Raw genomic sequence first — 19,163 nt, forward strand, 5'->3', positions numbered from 1 at the left:
TGAGGAAAGGGGACTTAAATACACAACACAGACGAGACGCACCTGGACAGATAACGAGGAGGACGGGTTAACACATGACACAGACGAGGAGGCGGAACAAAGGCAGGACAAGGGCGGAGACAAGGACAATAACAGACAAAGCCATGTGCGGATAAAGCACATGGCAGGGACAACAAACCTGACAGGACGAGGGCGTGACAGCTCCAGCATATATTTTCAGTGGCTTGAGGCCAAATTGTGGCCAGAACTCCCCATTTTCTGTGCAAACTGTAAAGACAGAATGATATTGGAACCCTGTTTATTACAGGAAAATTAAGGAAGGGCTAGAGAGGGAGAGAAAAGGAGGTCAAGAGGATAAGGGCACCCCCAGCAAGTCTGTCTTAAACATCTGGTTATATTTAATAATCTAAGGATAATCAAATTACCAAGCACTAGAGACACACATCTTTCCAACCTTTTTCAACCACCTCACAGCTGACAACACTCTGTATAGCAACAATACCCAACAACACGTCTCCCATGTCATTTACCTCCATGACTCAGACCAACAGCCACATACTCCCCAAACATGACAAACCTACTGCAACACATAGTAGGAAAAACAGCCATCAAAATCTACACATTCATGCAAAACCTCTCTTGTGGTATATATATATGTATATTTGGCACCTTTAAACAATATTACGCTTTGACCCAAATGGGATAACATGATTTTTCTAATATATCACATAACACACACCGGAGAAGTGCATATTATTTCTTATATCATTTCTTACTTAGCCCTTATCTGCTAACTCAATTTCTTATGTTCTTTTTAAACCAATCTTTTTGGCTTTTTTCAGTTTGTCACAGAATCAAATTCCTTTCACCTCTCCCCCTGAAGGAGTGGATCCTAGCGTCTGCTCTCAAGGTTCCAGCAAGAAAAATGACAATTAGACCCATGAACCTTTTTTTCTCCCTATAAAAGCCAACATTTGGATATTTTAATTACTCTCCCTTTGTTCAATACTGATTGACCCCCATGAATAAGCATAACAGTTTATAGGTACTAACAATTTTATTCAATTAAGTTACACACAGAAAATTTCTTACCAACAGATAGTTTCCCCCTGCACACACACACATATATAGCACTCAAAATGTCTCTCTGGGGCTCATATAACTATGGTTTATGGTAACTGATAACCAGAGCCTTTCAAAACAGCTCCCCTCTCCCCCAGAGGAAACCCTTGTGACCAGCAGAGGGTCAAATAGTATCACTAGAGGGATCAACATATGACTCAGACACCCATATGCATACTCTTCCAAGTAGAGTCCTGTTTTTCTAAGTTAGGTTCAGTCAGACCTTGCTCTCACCCCTTTCTGAGCCTCAAAAAAGCTTTTTGATGCTTTCAACATAAAAGAATAATCATTCCCTTTAGTATTAAGAAAAAACCTCCATTAAGCAACATAACTCTATGTAACAATCATACTGATATCACTTCATGGTAAGGATACACAGTAGAGCATTCTGAATGGGAACTTGGAGAAACAAATGTAGTTTATCTTTGCAAAAGTTGTGATGAAGGTAAAGAATAAGACTGTATACCGACACCATTTTCAGTTGTAAATAATTTTTATTACACAAAACAAAATGGTGTAAGCATTGAACAGGGTTCCCCAATACAGCCAAACATTTGGCCCACCACCCACACAGCCACAGTCACATTTGCTTTGCGTGTGAAATTCCAATTTTTTCACTGCTACTGCATTCTCTATAACACGGGCCAAGTAAGATCACATCAAGTTGTTGTAATTGTACTTGGCACTGGGTTAAGACTTATTTAGACTTGATAGAGACACATATCTCAGAATGCATTTCACACCAACCTCAGCGTGATGGCTTTTCCGGGCCACGGAGACAGTGACTCATCAAGTACATGATGTTCCAATCACAACAACCACAGCGCACTCACATCCTCAGAACTTTGTACTCAGGAGTCGAACTCGCAAAGTTTGTACAAACAAGTTCAATAGTTCAAACTTAAAGTACTGAGAAACAGCCAGAGTGAAATGCAAAAACCCAGTGTGACTGGGGCTTAACGCTATTGGTGCCAAGAAAAAAAAGCAAACCAATCAATGAGCAGTGCCCTAATTTCAGGTCTCTTCTTTCAACCTGCCGCTCTCACTTCTCTTATTGAATGGTGAGTAAAATCAAACAACTGTAGTTAGTCAGGCATACATATTTACATAGGCTTAATAATAATCATTATCATAAAAATAATAATATGATTACCACAATAAAAACTCTTGTCCCGTAACATATGAAATAGCATAAGAATGATACACTGGCCCATGCCTTTGCAATGTTGGTTAGATGTGGCCCTTGAAAAATAATTGGGGACCTCTGGTGTAGGATTTGATATTTTGGGAGATTTAGAAATTGATAAGGAAAGATATTTTTCTTTTTATGTTAAAACCTATGAGCCTGTTTTAAGGACTTTTGTAATTGACTTTGAGGACTTTGTTTATATTGTTAAACCTTATGAGCCTTTCAAAAGAGAACTTTATAAAAGTAAGTAAAACCTTATTTGATGGGTAAATTCTATAAGCCTCTGTCAAGAGGACATTTTTGTAGTTAGAGGGGAGAAGGCCAGACAATTAGAAGAAAAAAAATCACCTTTATTGATCCCCTTGGGGAAAATACTTCCCTGCTTTTGACCCATCTGTTGTAAACTTGTCTTCTGGTGATTTCAAAGTGTAGCGTGGTAACAGTATTTGAATTATTTCTGCTTAGTTGTGATTATCAATTATAAATTATTATTATTATTACTAATATTAGATAATAACAATATTAATAATTTATCCGAAATTGGGATACTATTCATGCTAGGGAGTGAGTTTTAGGATTTTCAGACTTTATGATTAAACTCTACACAGTTTTCAACTCTACATAGAGTTTCAAATCAAAGAATACTTTATTGAAGAAGAATAATAATTATTTGATACATAGCATAATTATCAAAAATCTTAACAGGGATCAACGAAGGTGAAGCCCATCTTATGACTTAATAATTGGCTAGGCTATATGACTTGTGACTAAGATGTGTTGCTAAATGCAGTTAATTAATATGTACATTTATCAAGAGACTTAATTAGACATCAGCTTCTGAAAATTATATTTTTATGGGCTTGCTAACTCTTGGCACAAATCAACCAACCAATAGGTACAGTGGTTCTGTTGCGGTGACATCAGAGAGTCCAGGCCTGGCTCTTCCGGTTCTCCCCATGGGAGCTGCTGAGGCTGGGTTCGCTCAGGAGTCATCACTTACAGGGCAGGCCGCTTCAGGCGCCCTCAGAGTGTTGTGACACAGATGGATGGAAACAAAGTGCTGGAGATTTCTGAAGTGGCCAGCAATGTTAAGATTAGATTAAGAAATCTTAAAATTGCTGTTGGGAGAAGCACATCCTGCATCGGTTCAAATGGAATACAGATTTTACAAGGCAGTTGGCAAACTTAAAAGGGATGTCTATGATTATGAGAAAATGCAATTTGTTAACATTATGAAGCTCAGCATCTTTTAAGGTGTAACGGTATGTTTGCGAAGAAAAACAATGGTTCAATTATTAAATATATTAAGAAATTCAGTTAATATATTCAGACTTCATTCATATTTAGAATTTCATTAACTATTCTCAGATTTTATTCAATATTCTCAGACTATTTAATATATCCATCCATCCATCCATTATCTGTAACCGCTTATCCAATTTAGGGTCGCGGGGGGTCCAGAGCCTACCTGGAATCATCGGGCGCAAGGCGGGAATACACCCTGGAGGGGACACCAGTCATTCACAGGGCAACACAGACACACACACATTCACTCACACACTCACACCTACGGACACTTTCGAGTCACCAATCCACCTGCAACGTGTGTTTTTGGACTGTGGGAGGAAACCGGAGGAGAACACACTCCTCACAGACAGTCACCCAGAGCGGGAATCGAACCCACAATCTCCAGGTTCCTGGAGCTGTGTGACTGCGACACTCCCTGCTGCGCCACCGTGTCGCCCTTATTTAATATATTCAGAATTTAATTTAATATATTCAGACTTAATTCAATATTCTCTAACTTTATTCAATATATTCAGAACTTCAAAAAACTTTCTCAGACATATTCAGAATTTCATTCAATATATATAGAATTTTATTCAATTTTCTCAAACTTACAATATATTGTACATATATGGTACAATATATTCAGAATTACTTTAAACATAATGAAACTTCAATATTCTCACATTGCATTCAATATGTTCAGTATTTCAATCAATCAATCAATCAATCAATCAAATTTTATTTATATAGCGCTTTTCACAACAAAAAGTCGTCACAAAGCAGCTTTACAGAGATCCGGGTCCAAGCCTCCTATGAGCAAGCCAGGGGCAACAGTGGCAAGGAAAAACTCCCTCAGCACACGAGGAAGAAACCTTGGAAGGAACCAAGACTCATACGGGGAACCCATCCTCCTCGGGTCGACACCAGAGAAACAACAGAGAACAGAAGTAAAAGTGAAATGATGACCGATGAAGGGGTTATAGTAATATAAATGTAGTATATTAGTGATGATGGAGAAGCAGAAATGAAAATGGTGAGGATGATGATATTAGTGATGTATGAGTCTGATGAAGGAGGAGGTGATCAAGGATTCTGTGTGAGTTAAAATTAGGTGCAGAGTTAATTTGAGATAAAACAGCATAGCCAAGCATGATAGTGTAGATGAGACAAGGCCAGGATCTTGTACAGGACACACAGGGGCTGGATCAGGGCAACACCTGGAGAGCAGCAGGACATCTCAAAGCATGAGAGAGAGACAGGAGAAAGAAAACCAGACAAAGGGAACAAATAAAAATACAGAGTTTAGTAGGGTCATGGTAAAGAACGGGCAAATTTGTCCTGCGAAAAAAGCTTCCACTGGTCAGGCAAGAGAACCCAGCGACAGACAGCGTGTTGGCGGTTACTACAAAGCTAACTAAGAATGCTGTAGCTATGGTGATATGACAGGGTTAATGCAGAACAGTGATAATATGAAAACCAGCTCGAACACCAATATAGAAGGAATAACCTGAAAGTGAGTGATTAACCAAAAGCTTGTTTGAAAAGGTAGGTTTTTAATCTAGAAAAACTCATCAAATGCTCATCAAATGAGCACAAAAATTCATCACTATTTTACAACATAGTAAATATTTGATTAAATGTTACATATTCATATATCATTCATGAGCACAAAAACAGTATTTACTTAAAAATACAAGTAGCAGAATCAAGGGTGGAGTTAGCTAATGACATATTAATAATATGTGCAGTTGCTTCTCTCACAATGAAAAAAGAGTAAATTATATCAGGGGCAGCATGGTGGCACAATAATATTGCCCTGCGATGGACTGGCACACACTCCAGGGTGTTCCTGCCTTGCACCAAGTGACTCCAGGTAGGCTCCAGATCCACTGCGACCCTGAACTGAATAAGAGGGTACAGACAATGAATGAATTAACATGTATGAGTTATGCTGTTTAAAAAAACATACAGAGACATGTATGCAGTCTGGGTAAGTTCTGGAAGATGGATCCTGTGTTTATGGATGAAGTTAAAATTTTCTTTTGGCCTTGTTTTATGAGAGACACACTTTCAGCTCTGATCGCAGTACCACCCGTTTCATCAGGGAAATGATTCAGTTGGGCTCTGCCTCCTCCTTGGCTTCATACTCTCAATACCATATTTCAAAAAGAAGTTTATATTTTACAGTGTATTTCTGTGTTAAATCTGTATTTTCATGTGCATAATCACGTACGGTCATTCATTTTTCTGCTTCTCCTTGGCTTCATCCTCATCAGTTTCACTCCTAACACTGGAACCTAAATAGTGAATTGTTTGTTGTTAAATTATATAAACAATGGTCCATATCTTTAGAATCTGAAAAAAAAAAAATATAATAATAATAATAATAATAATAATAATAAAAAAAATATATATATATATGCTTTTTGCCTCAAGACTTTTGGATTTTGTTGTTAACTTTAAGAAGTAGCTGTTAATTCATGTGTGATGTTAAGCCTCAGTATGATTTTTTTTTAACACTTCTCCTTTCAAGTAAAAAAAAGGCACCTAGTGCATGACATGGGGCCCCACTAGCACACGCCTTAAAACTGGCTTCTCGTAACCATGAACATAAATGGAGACACACAAAACTAGAATGTTTCTGAATTGCATGGCAGCACAGCCTCACCAACTACAAACATGTCTTATCTAAAGCCAAATCACAGTACATCTCTTCTCTTACGGAAAACAACAAAGACAACCCTAGATTCCTTTTTAGCACTGTATCAAATTTAATTGGCAACAAAAAGGAAATCAACCCCATTGTCACCTCTGATTTCTGTAGTAATGACTTTATCAGGTTTTTTAATGATAAAATTGATTGCATTTGACCCAAAATCCAAAATCAGTCCAAAGTCGCATCAGCTCTTGTTGATGAACCCCCTGCCAGCTCTGGGGTGCACTTAGACTACTTCAATTCTGTTGATGAAAATGACTTGCTTAGTTTAATTAGCCCATCTAAATCATCTTCATGCTTATTGGATCCTATACCAACACAATTATTTATACAAATCTTACCTAAAGTCATTAGACCATGTCAGACAGAGAGCCGACACTTGTAGATAGAGCTTATTAACACAAATCCAAAAGCGAAGTCTAAAAACAAGCAAGGGTCCAACACAGAGAGCAGACAGTACCTCAGGGATGTAACAAAGAGTGTAGTCGCAAACAGGCAGAGTCCAGAACCAGAGAGGATCAACAATACTGAAAGGATGAGGCAAAAGACGTAAACCGAAAAGACAGACGAGAACTAGGCAACAGGATAGCAAGATAAATCAGATACTAGAGAATGCTTTGTATGCAGGGAAATAACCACAGACGTCCTTTGCAGGCACCCATGAACGCTCCTCTGGACCGTAACCCTTCCAATCAATAAGGTACTGAAGAACCCCCCTACGTCAACGTGAGTCTAGCACCTCACGCAGGGTGTACATAGAAGAATCCTCTATATCAACGGCCGTGGGTGGAACTTTGTTGGGTAGTACCTCATACAAGGGACCTGAAACCACAGGTTTGAGGAGAGAGACATGAAATGAGTTAGCAATGCGATATTGAGCAGGAAGCTCCAACTTATAAGTAACATGATTGATTTTACCAGAAACACGGAAAGGACCAATAAACTTGGGTAGGGGCTTCCTGCATCTCCCCTCAAACCTGATATCCTTAGTAGCCAACCACACTCATTCCCCAATCTGGAATGAGGGAGAACTACACCAGCGCTTATCAGCCTGCTCTTTATACCGGAAAGGGCCTCTGATATGCATTGGTTGGTTTCTTCCCAAACCTCCTCGCTACGTCACATCCACACATCCACGGATGGAATTCCAGAGGTCACAGCTGTCCAGGGTGCTAACGGAGGTTGGTAACCTAGGATACACTGGAAAAGGGTGATTTCTGTTGTAGAATTTACCAAGGAGTTTTGAGCTATCTCAGTCCATACCAAGTACTGTGACCAGTCCTGTGGATTATTATGACAGTACATGCATAGAAATTTGCCTAATTCTTGATTGGCTCTCTCACATTGACCATTACTCTGTGGATGACATCCAGAAGTAAGACTGACATTAACTCCCAAGTGCTCAAAGAATGCCTTCCATACCTGTTATGTGAATTGAGGACCACGATCAAATAGGATATCCTCAGGAATTCCATAATGAAGAAAAATATGTGTATATATAACCTTAGTTGTATCTAAGGCATTAGGTAGTGCCTGAAATGGTCAGAAAATGGTCGGAAAAGTCAAGGGCTAGGTGTGACCAGGGACGTGCAGGAACTGGTAGGGGCATTAATTTACCCGCAGGAAGAGTTCTGGGTGTTTTAGACTGGGCACGGACTGAACAGGATGCAATAAACTTATGAACATCCGCTCTTATGGATTTCCACCAATAACGTGCTAGGATAAGCTGTGTAGTGCGTCTTTCTTCTGGAGGACCAGATGACGGGGACGAATGAGCCCAGGTAATTAAATTATCTCTGAGAGTGGCCTGTACATACATCTTCCCTTCCGGGCATTCACTGGGCACCTCCTAATTCTATTTTCTTGCTCTATTTGTCCATCAAGTTCCCATCTTATAGTTGACACAAAAACTGAAGGAGGTATAAGGTCTGTGTTTTGCTCAGCGTTCTCCCTTCGGCCGTTCTGATTTATACGGTAAAGAGCGTCAGCCTTAATGTTACGGCTACCAGGACGGAACTTAATGGAGAATCGAAATTGTGAGAAAAACAGCGACCACCTGGCCTGACGAGAATTCATTCTTTTTGCTGTACGGAGATGTTCTAGATTCTTGTGATCGGTTATAACTGTGAAGGAATGTAAAGAACCCTCTAGCCAGTGCCTACATTCCCCCAGAGCTAGTTTTACAGCTAGAAGTTCCCTATCTCCTATGCCATTATTTCGCTCTGCTGGTGATAATTTGTGTGAATAAAAGGCAATAGGATTTAGTTTTGAAGAATCTCCGCTACGTTGAGACAGTACCGCACCAATACCCATCTCCAAGCCGTCAACCTCAACCACAAAAGGAAGTTCTGGATCCGGATGCTTTAATATGGGGGCCGTAGTGAAAGCACTTTTAAGACCATCAAATGTGGCTTGCGCCTGAGAGGACCAACACAATCGTTGGGGACTACCCTTAAGTAAATCTGTAAGTGGTGCCGCAATAGAACTAAAGTTCCTGATAAATCTCCTATAAAAGTTTGCGAACCCTAAAAAACATTGAAGATCTTTAATATTTCTCAGAATTGGCCAGTTAACAACAGCTTCCACTTTCTGGTCATCCATAACTATACCAGATGCATTTATTACATACCCCAGGAATTAAATGGTTTGCTGATGAAATTCACATTTTTCACCCTTAACATAAAGATTATTCTCCTGAAGACGTTGAAGAACCTGACTGACCTGAATTATATGAGCATTAATATTCATTCATTAATTCATTATCTGTAACCCTTATCCAGTTCAGGGTCGCGGTGGGTCCAGAGCCTACCTGGAATCATTGGGCGCAAGGCCGGAATACACCCTGGAGGGGGCGCCAGTCCTTCACAGGGCAACACAGACACACACACATTCACTCACACCTACGGACACTTTTGAGTCACCAATCCACCTACCAACGTGTGTTTTTGGACTGTGGGAGGAAACCCACACGGACACGGGGAGAACACACCAACTCCTCACAGACAGTCACCCGGAGCGGGAATCAAACCCACAACCTCCAGGCCCCTGGAGCTGTGTGACTGCGACACTACCTGCTGCGCCACCGTGCCGCCCTGAGCATTAATATCTGTAGACTAAATCAAGATAACATCGATGCAAGCTATAACAAACCTGCCTAACATGTCCCTGAATATGTCATTGATAAACGACTGAAACACTGCCGGGGCATTGGCAAGTCCATAACTCATAACCAAGTATTCATAATGACCCTTAGTGGTACTGAAAGCCGTTTTCCATACATCACCCTCCCTATGGCACAGTCATAACTTCCATGTGGGGGCAGCTTAGTAGCTTTGAACTTACTGAATATCTCTGAGTACTTAGAGCATATCGGGGGAATTTGTATAGGAGAATCTGAATCAGGACTCTCTACTGACGTGGAATGGACAGATATTTTACCCAGGACCAGACAACTGTATCGACAGAAGTTGGACCAAGAGGTAATTTCACGATGGTTCCCTGATTATATAACAGGGTTGTGAAGGTAATCCTAGAATAATCTGAAAGTCTGCTTTGGGTAATACTAGGAAATTTATCAGGAAAGTACTCATAGTGTAAAAAACTGGTTTGGAGCCGAACAGGGACAGTCTTGAGAAATAGGATCTCCTCCAATGAGAAGACCATCTAGGGCACGGACCTGGACGTGCTTGCACAAAAGATCCAACTTGATGTTCATCTGGGTGACGAGGGATGGGTGAATGAAATTTCCTTCAGCTCCAGAGACAATTTTCCTTGGCAGTATACAGTGATTGGAATGAGAAAAGATTTTGACATCAACCCCTTTACACCACGTTAGCGTGTGAAGTCCTTTCCGGATTTTGCATCGAGCCTCGCTCCAGAGATGCTTTTTACAGCAATATAAACACAATCCACAGTGGAGATGATGAAGTTGCTCTACTTATGAAAGTCTCAGAGCATCACACTGCAGGGGCTCTGGAGGGGGACTAGGACAGGGAATGGAACTGGGGTTCTTCGCCAGGTGATAAGAAAAACCAGGAACGGATTGACGTTTGACAGCATTGTGTGCTCGACACAAAGTATTGGGCCTCTTCTGCAGAAGTTGGTCTAGGCGGATTGATAAGGAGATTAGCATCATCTCTACAGGCCAACTCAGTAAGTATTTCAGGGTTGAGACCATTCCAGAAAACATTTCTTAATGCTGGTTCATTCTGCCCACTCCCGGCCGCAATAGTCTGAAATTCTAATGCATAAGCAGCGGTGGTGCGAGATCCCTGCATCAGAGTAAGAAGAATTTCTCCATAGGATTGTCTCTCTTTAGCGTGAACGAAATCCTCACGGAATGTAGTAACGAATTCAGAGTACGTTTTATTGACTACATTGTCCCAAACAATGTGCTTTGCCCGAAAGACGGGAAACCAGAAAACCTATCTTTGACTGATCATTACTGGGAGGCGAATTCTCAAAAAATATGGAACATTTTAGCAAAAATCCGCTACATTTAGCTGGGTTACTCTCATAAATTTCAGGTTTTATAACAGGATAGCATGAAGAAACAACAGCAAAAACTGCTGTGGGTGGATCAGGATTAGAGCTAGGAGCTGGAAAACGGGCTGTCAGGGCGTTCAAACTCTCCAACACTTGAGAAAGTTGGAGCTGTTGAGTCTGTTGCTGTGGAGCGAGGGAGTCAACCGATTGAGTTACTCTGGCTAACATTTGCTGGTGTTGACCTAGCATCTGGCCCTGACTGGTTATAGCCTTTCTTACAGCGTCTGTGTCTGCTGGCTGCATGGTGTGGCCGAGTATTCTGTCACGAACAGACAGAGAGCAGACACTTCATTCAATATCTGTAACCCTCTGTAATCTCTTATCCAGTTCAGGGTCGCGGTGGGTCCAGAGCCTACCTGGAATCATTGGGCGCAAGGCAGGAATACACCCCGGAGGGGGTGCCAGTCCTTCACAGGGCAACACAGACACACACACACATTCACACCTACGGACACTTATGAGTCGCCAATCCACCTGCCAACGTGTGTTTTTGGACTGTGGGAGGAAACCGGAGCACCCGGAGGAAACCCACGCAGACACAGGGAGAACACACCACACTCCTCACAGACAGTCACCCGGAGGAAACCCACGCAGACACAGGGAGAACACACCACACTCCTCACAGACAGTCACCCGGAGGTCCCTGGAGCTGTGTGACTGCGACACTACCTGCTGCGCCACCGTGCCGCCCCGAGAGCAGACACTTGCGGATCACAAATAGAGTTTATTAACACGAGTCCAAAAGCGAAGTCAAAAACAACCAAGGGTCCCACACAGAGAGCAGACCTCATTCTCAGGGATGTAACAAATAGCGTAGTCGAAAACAGGCAGAGTCCAGAGCCAGAAACAATACTGAAAGGACGAGGCAAAAGACGGAAAACAGAACAGACAGACGAGGAGTAGGCGACAAACAGGTGTGCATGATTAGAATTCAGGTGAATGGGACCGGTGTGGATTCATGTGATCTCCTGGGGCATTCTGAGATATGGAGTCCTGAGAAGCGGGCGTGACAGACCATTGCTCACAATAATAAACTCATCCCTCAACATTGGATATGTACCTAAACCTCTGAAACTAGCGGTAATCAAACAAAATATTAAAAAACACAATCTTGATATCCCAAACTACAGGCCAATATAAAACCTCCCTTTTATTGCTAAGATTCTAGAAAAAGTCGTTTCACAGCTGTTGTGCTCTTACCAACAAAACAATGACCGGAAATCACTGACAATAGACAGTGTGCAGGTTACTCCCTCTCTATTGGTGTTAGAGCTGGTTTCCATATTATCCCTACTTTGTATTAACACTGTCAAACTAAAAAAAGCTGTAGCTATGGTAGTATGTTTTCTGGTAACCGCCAACATGCTGTCTGTTGGTGGGTTCTCTTGCCTGACCCATGGAAGCTTTTTCGCAGGACAATTTTGCCCCTGTTTTACCATGAACCTACTAATATCTGTATTTTATTTTTTTCCCTTTTTCTGGTTTTCTTTCTCCTGTCTCTCTCATGCCTTGATATGTTCTGCTGCTCTCCAGGTGTTGCCCTGATCCAACCCCTGTGAATCCTGTACAAGATCCTGGCTTTGTCTCATCTACACTATAACGCTTGGCCATGCTGTTTTATCTCAGATTACCTCTGCACCTACTTTTAACTCACACAGAATCACTGATCACCTCCTCCTTCCTCAGACCCATACATCAGTAATATACTACATTCACATTACTATAACCCCTTCGTCTGTCATCATTTCACTTTTACTTCTGTTCTATTCTCTGTTGTGTCTCCGGTGTCAACCCGAGGAGGATGGGTTCACCGTATGAGTCTTGGTTCTTTTCAAGGTTTCTTCCTCGTGTGCTGAGGGAGTTTTTCCTTGCCTCTGTTGCCCCTGGTTTGCTCATAATAGGCTTGGACCCGGATCTCTGTAAAGCTGCTTTGTGATGACTTTCTGTTGTGAAAAGTGCTATATAAATAAAATTTGATTGATTTGATTGATATAAGGGGGCGGCACAGTGGTGCAGCAGGTAGTGTCGCAGTCACACAGCTCCAGGGGCCTGGATGTTGTGGGTTCGATTCCCGCTCCGGGTGACTGTCTGTGAGGAGTTGGTGTGTTCGCGAGGGTTTCCTCCGGGTGCTCCGGTTTCCTCCCACAGTCCAAAAACACACGTTGCAGGTGGATTGGCGACTCAAAAAGTGTCCGTAGGTGTGAGTGTGTGAGTGAATGTCTGTGTTGCCCTGTGAAGGACTGGTGCCCCCTCCAGGGTGTATTCCTGCCTTGCGCCCAATGATTCCTGGTAGGCTCTGGACCCACCGCGACCCTAAATTGGATAAGCGGTTACAGATAATGGATGGATGGATGAATGAACAGCAGCAAAAATAGTCAAAAAAGTGACCTATGGAATTAAAATTGTTCATAAATATTAATTGATGTAAATAAATGATTGGACAGAAGGCCATAGAGTCCGGTATTAAACCTTAAATCATCCAAGTGTTATGTGTTCAGCAGTCTGATTGCACAAGAAAAACGGTTACAGAACCTGCTGGTCATGCAACGAATGCTCCGGAACATTTTTCCAGATGCCAACAGGAAAAACAGTCCACAGTGAGAATGTGAGGGGTCACTGATGATGTTATTGGCTCAGAATATGCAGCGCACTGATGCCAGGTCCTGAATGGAGGAAAGGGAAGTCCCAATTATTTTCTGTGCTCTCCTCACTTTCCTTCAGTCAGAGGCTCTGCAGCCTCCACACTGCATAGTGATGCAGTCAGATTGCTCTGTATATTTCTCTTATAAAATGTGGTGAGGATTGTCAGAGGGAGGTGGACTCTCCTCATCCTACACAGAAAGTGCAGACACTGCTGTGCCCTCTTGACCAGTAACGCTATGTTTTCAGGTCAGGTGAATTTGTGTCATCAAAGAGATAAGCAAGGGGCTCAGCACACAGCCTTGAGGAGAGTCTGTGCTGAGGGTGATGACACTGGAGAAGTTCTGTCCAACCCTTACTGACTGTGGTCTTTCAGTGAGTAAGTCTAGCAGCTAGTTGCGTAGGGGGTGCTGAAACCCAGTAATTCCAATTTGTTCACCAAATGCTGTGGAATTATAATGTTAAATGCTATACTGAAGTCGAAGAACAGCATCCACACATAAGTGTTCTTCTCCTCCCGGTGTGTGAGGCTCAGGTGAAGCTGTGTGACTACCTGCTGTGCCACCCTGCCACCCTTAAATTGAGTTTTATTGTGTTAATGTGTGAATATTATTTGTAGTGGGTTGTAAATTTACTTATTTGTTTATTTATTTATTTTTCATATATTGCTTGCCACCTGCTGTTACCTGACTTGGCGTAGCGGCGGATTGAGCTGGGGAATCGAGCCGTTGTGAGCGACCCTGAGAGTGACCAACGCAGCAGCTGCCTGACCGAGAGTGGAACTGCTGACGCTTGGAGACGCAAGACGGGGAGTGTCCAGACGCCCACATCAAAGGCGAGACGCTGCAGACTCTGAGGCTAGTTATGATCAGCCTCGGAGCTCTGTGAGTACTGCAGCCTTAAATGTTGTGATGTGGCCTGAGTTCTATCCAGCTGCTAATAGTAGTCGTTAGTTGTTAACTATAGGTTATAGCCTCCTGCTCGGGAACTTCATTTTATTCAAATTAATTTTAGTATTTCTAAATTACCGCCGGCTGTTTTATTGTGTATTTTAGAGCACCGGAGTGGACGCGACGAGTTTCTATTTTTTCTTTTTTCTTTTCTCTTTCGCTCTTCCTCCCCTGGACTAGCATTTTGTTTGGAGAACAGTTTTATTCTTTTATTGACTGAAATATACAAATGAAAAATTTTAATGTTTTTTGAACAAATATTTGTATGATTGGAATCTATTTGGTCTATGAGTTGCTGGGCAAATTCTGTTTCCCCCGATTGAACAAGTTTTTTGTAAAGCTGCAGGGGGGTTTAAGAGTGAAATAGGCACTTTGGGTTTTGTAGTTTTTTTACATATATATTTTGTAAATTTGACTTTATTTTTTGACTTTTAATTTGAATTTATATTTATTTCAACTTATGGGTAAAGCAAACCCCTCAGCTTTGCCCCCCGAACACGTTTCTGTTAGAATTATTGTGCAGCAGTCTCTCATTTTTCATTTTGTGGTGAATTTAAGCTGTAAATAATCAATTTATTCTACAGAAAGCAAACGTTGGAGAGAAAGCTTGATGGAAGCTGTATTTTTTTTAAGTTGTTGTTGGATGAGTCTCCTGCTCTGTACGTCCATGGGTCTTGCTGTAGCATTTTGAAGCTAGGCAGCCACTTATGTGTAGTCATGGTTACGAAGTAGAAGTCGGTATATGTACATAATTGTAGCAACTGCTGACGACCGTACACTAACACACGCTCTGTTTTTACTGTTTTCTTAACTATTATGTGGCGTATTTTGATTAACAATGCAGTAGCAGTCGCGAGCCCATGCAGCCACAGCCGAACAGGATGCCAACATATAATATGGTCATTTGAAATTAAAAGGCAGGGATTTTAGTAATGGTATATTAATTGCAGAGAAACGTGCACATGTAACAGTAAGATTTCATGGGACTAAGGATTCTTCTATGATACAATGTTATTTGAGTGCCCCATAGTGGTGAGTAGTGAACTGCAGGTTGCTTAGTTTAGTCCCTCTGAGCTGCTGTAATCATGCAACAGATTTCAATACTGCATATAGGTGCTCCACGTTTTTCTCTCATAATTAATTGATAAAATTTTAATTTAAACATGTTAAAAGTTAAAAACAATGCTATATAATATGATTATCATGTGGAATAAGCAGCATTTTTGTGAGAAATATCTTCTTTGGGTTTGTAATAAGCCTTTTTATACTTTGGTCCACCTGGACTAAACAAAGCGATATTTCTTTGCTATTTTCTCCTCTATGATAATAAAAAACTGCTATTATATTTTTGTTTCTTTCATTAGCCTTTGTCTAAACTACAAACATCACACCACCTGAAAGAAGATTTTCAAAGATTCTCTCTGTTTTCCAAGTATGGTTATTGTTCCTTTTCATCCGGTTCGCATGAATAATTTGGCACAGTTTTTCATGCCTGATGCCCTCCCTGGCACAACCCTCCTTGTTAAACTCACCTTTTGGACTGGCACTACAGTGCAATACATTCCAGTGAAACAAATAAATTATATAAAGGAAATTAATATTTGTGTATGAATTAAATATATTTTGAAGGATTATCTGACTATACTATTGACAATTAATTTCTCATGTCTTAAATCATATGCAAAATCTTTAAAGTGAACAACACTCACCATTCATTCACTTCTTTATAAGTAGAAAGATGACCACAACTACAGCCACCAACAACACGACCTCTTTATCAAATATTCCAATAATCACAAAGAGATCACCGGAACAGTCACTGGGTTTCCCATCTGTATAAAAAAAAAAGTGAGGAACAACACAGACACAATGCTTCTAGGTTAGAATAAACCCCTGTAAGAACTGTAACTACTGTAAGAACAGTGGGATATTCTGAGTCTAATGGAGGACTCTCTACTCTTCAGTGTTTCTGGATTAAAATAAACCCCTGTAAGAACTGTAACTACTGTAAGAACAGTGGGATATTCTGAGTCTAATGGAGGACTCTCTCTACTCTTCAGTGTTTCTGGATTAAAATAAACCCCTGTAAGGACTGTAACTACTGTAAGAACAGTGGGATATTCTGAGTCTAATGGAGGACTCTACTCTTCAGTGTTTCTGGATTAAAATAAACTCCTGTAAGAACTGTAACTACTGTAAGAACAGTGGGATATTCTGAGTCTAATGGAGGACTCTACTCTTCAGTGTTTCTGGATTAAAATAAACCCCTGTAAGAACTGAAACTACTGTAAGAACAGTGGGATATTCTGAGTCTAATGGAGGACTCTCTACTCTTCAGTGTTTCTGGATTAAAATAAACCCCTGTAAGAACTGTAACTACTGTAAGAACAGTGGGATATTCTGAGTCTAATGGAGGACTCTACTCTTCAGTGTTTCTGGATTAAAATAAACCCCTGTAAGAACTGAAACTACTGTAAGAACAGTGGGATATTCTGAGTCTAATGGAGGACTCTCTACTCTTCAGTGTTTCTGGATTAAAATAAACCCCTGTAAGAACTGTAACTACTGTAAGAACAGTGGGATATTCTGAGTCTAATGGAGGACTCTCTACTCTTCAGTGTTTGTGGATTAAAATAAACCCCTGTAAGAACTGTAACTACTCTGAGAACAGTGGGATATTCTGAGTCTAATGGAGGACTCTCTACTCTTCAGTGTTTCTGGATTAAAATAAACCCCTGTAAGAACTGTAACTACTGTAAGAACAGTGAGATATTCTGAGTCTAATGGAGGACTCTACTCTTCAGTGTTAGTGGATTAAAATAAACCCCTGTAAGAACTGTAACTACTGTAAGAACAGTGGGATATTCTGAGTCTAATGGAGGACTCTCTACTCTTCAGTGTTTCTGGATTAAAATAAACCCCTGTAATTACTGTAACTACTGTAAGAATAGTGGGATATTCTGAGTCTAATGGAGGACTCTACTCTTCAGTGTTTCTGGATTAAAATAAACCCCTGTAAGAACTGTAACTACTGTAAGAACAGTGGGATATTCTGAGTCTAATGGAGGACTCTACTCCTCAGTGTTTCTGGATTAAAATAAACCCCTGTAAGAACTGTAACTACTGTAAGAATAGTGGGATATTCTGAGTGTAATGGAGGACTCTCTACTCTTCAGTGTTTCTGGATTAAAATAAACCTCTGTGAGAACTGTAACTACTGTAAGAACAGTGGGATATTCTGAGTCTAATGAAGGACTCTCTACTCTTCAGTGTTTGTGGATTAAAATAAACCCCTGTAAGAACTGTAACTACTGTAAGAACAGTGGGATATTCTGAGTCTAATGGAGGACTCTCTACTCTTCAGTGTTTCTGGATTAAAATAAACCCCTGTAAGAACTGTAACTACTGTAAGAACAGTGGGATATTCTGAGTCTAATGGAGGACTCTCTACTCTTCAGTGTTTCTGGATTAAAATAAACCCCTGTAAGAACTGTAACTACTGTAAGAATAGTGGGATATTCTGAGTCTAATGGAGGACTCCACTCTTCAGTGTTTCTGGATTAAAATAAACCTCTGTGAGAACTGTAACTACTGTAAGAACAGTGGGATATTCTGAGTCTAATGAAGGACTCTCTACTCTTCAGTATTTCTGGATTAAAATAAACCCCTGTAAGAACTGTAACTACTGTAAGAACAGTGGGATATTCTGAGTCTAATGGAGGACTCTCTCTACTCTTCAGTGTCTCTGGATTAAAATAAACCCCTGTAAGAACTGTAACTACTGTAAGAACAGTGGGATATTCTGAGTCTAATGGAGGACTCCACTCGTCAGTGTTTCTGGATTAAAATAAACCTCTGTGAGAACTGTAACTACTGTAAGAATAGTGGGATATTCTGAGTCTAATGGAGGACTCCACTCGTCAGTGTTTCTGGATTAAAATAAACCTCTGTGAGAACTGTAACTACTGTAAGAACAGTGGGATATTCTGAGTCTAATGGAGGACTCTCTCTACTCTTCAGTGTTTCTGGATTAAAATAAACCCCTGTAAGAACTGTAACTACTGTAAGAACAGTGGGATATTCTGAGTGTATTGGAGGACTCTACTCTTCAGTGTTTGTGGATAATCAAACACAGATAAATTTACCCCAGGGTTTAATCACTGATCCAGGGAAGGAGCTGTGTTCCACATAACAGTTGTATCCTGCTGTATCTTCCTCCTGGACGTCCACACTCTTCCTCAGCTGGTAGGTTCCATCACCATTGGGTCTGACTCCTGAGGATGTTAGTAGATGATCAGGGAGTGAAGTGGTGAATATCCTCAGTCTCATCTTCAGGTCTTTGAAGTAGAAGCCCGTGGCCAGGCAGGTCAGGGTCAGTCTGCTAGACTCAGTCTGAGATTTCTTCACAAACACATACACATCTGGAACAGCTGCAGAGAGGAACAGTGTAAACACACAATGTGTTTCAGTCAGAATTCAGATCTATAAAAACAGACCACAAACTACAGGGTGGGCCATTTATATGGATACACCTTAATAAAATGGGAATGGTTGATGATATTAACTTCCTGTTTGTTGCACATTATTATACGGGAGGTGGAAAACCTTTCAAGATGGGTGGTGTCCATGGTGGCCATTTTGAAATTGGCCATTTTGGATCCAACTTTTGTTTTTTCAATGGGAGAAGGGTCATGTGACACACGAAACTTAT

The 19,163-nt window shown here is 41.0% G+C and overlaps 1 long non-coding RNA gene across 1 annotated transcript; it reads right to left on the minus strand.

Annotated features, from left to right (window-relative positions):
• Positions 1 to 4,357: 4,357 nt before the first annotated feature.
• LOC136693953 (uncharacterized) lies at positions 4,358 to 18,769 on the minus strand. The gene is made up of 3 exons (XR_010802134.1): positions 18,598 to 18,769; positions 16,162 to 16,284; positions 4,358 to 5,503 (listed from the first exon to the last, which is right to left on the minus strand). It is a non-coding gene; the product is annotated as an uncharacterized lncRNA (long non-coding RNA).
• Between the last annotated feature and the right edge of the window lie 394 nt (positions 18,770 to 19,163).

Source organism: Hoplias malabaricus, chromosome 4 (genome assembly GCF_029633855.1).
Source record: "Hoplias malabaricus isolate fHopMal1 chromosome 4, fHopMal1.hap1, whole genome shotgun sequence".
NCBI lineage: Eukaryota > Metazoa > Chordata > Actinopteri > Characiformes > Erythrinidae > Hoplias > Hoplias malabaricus.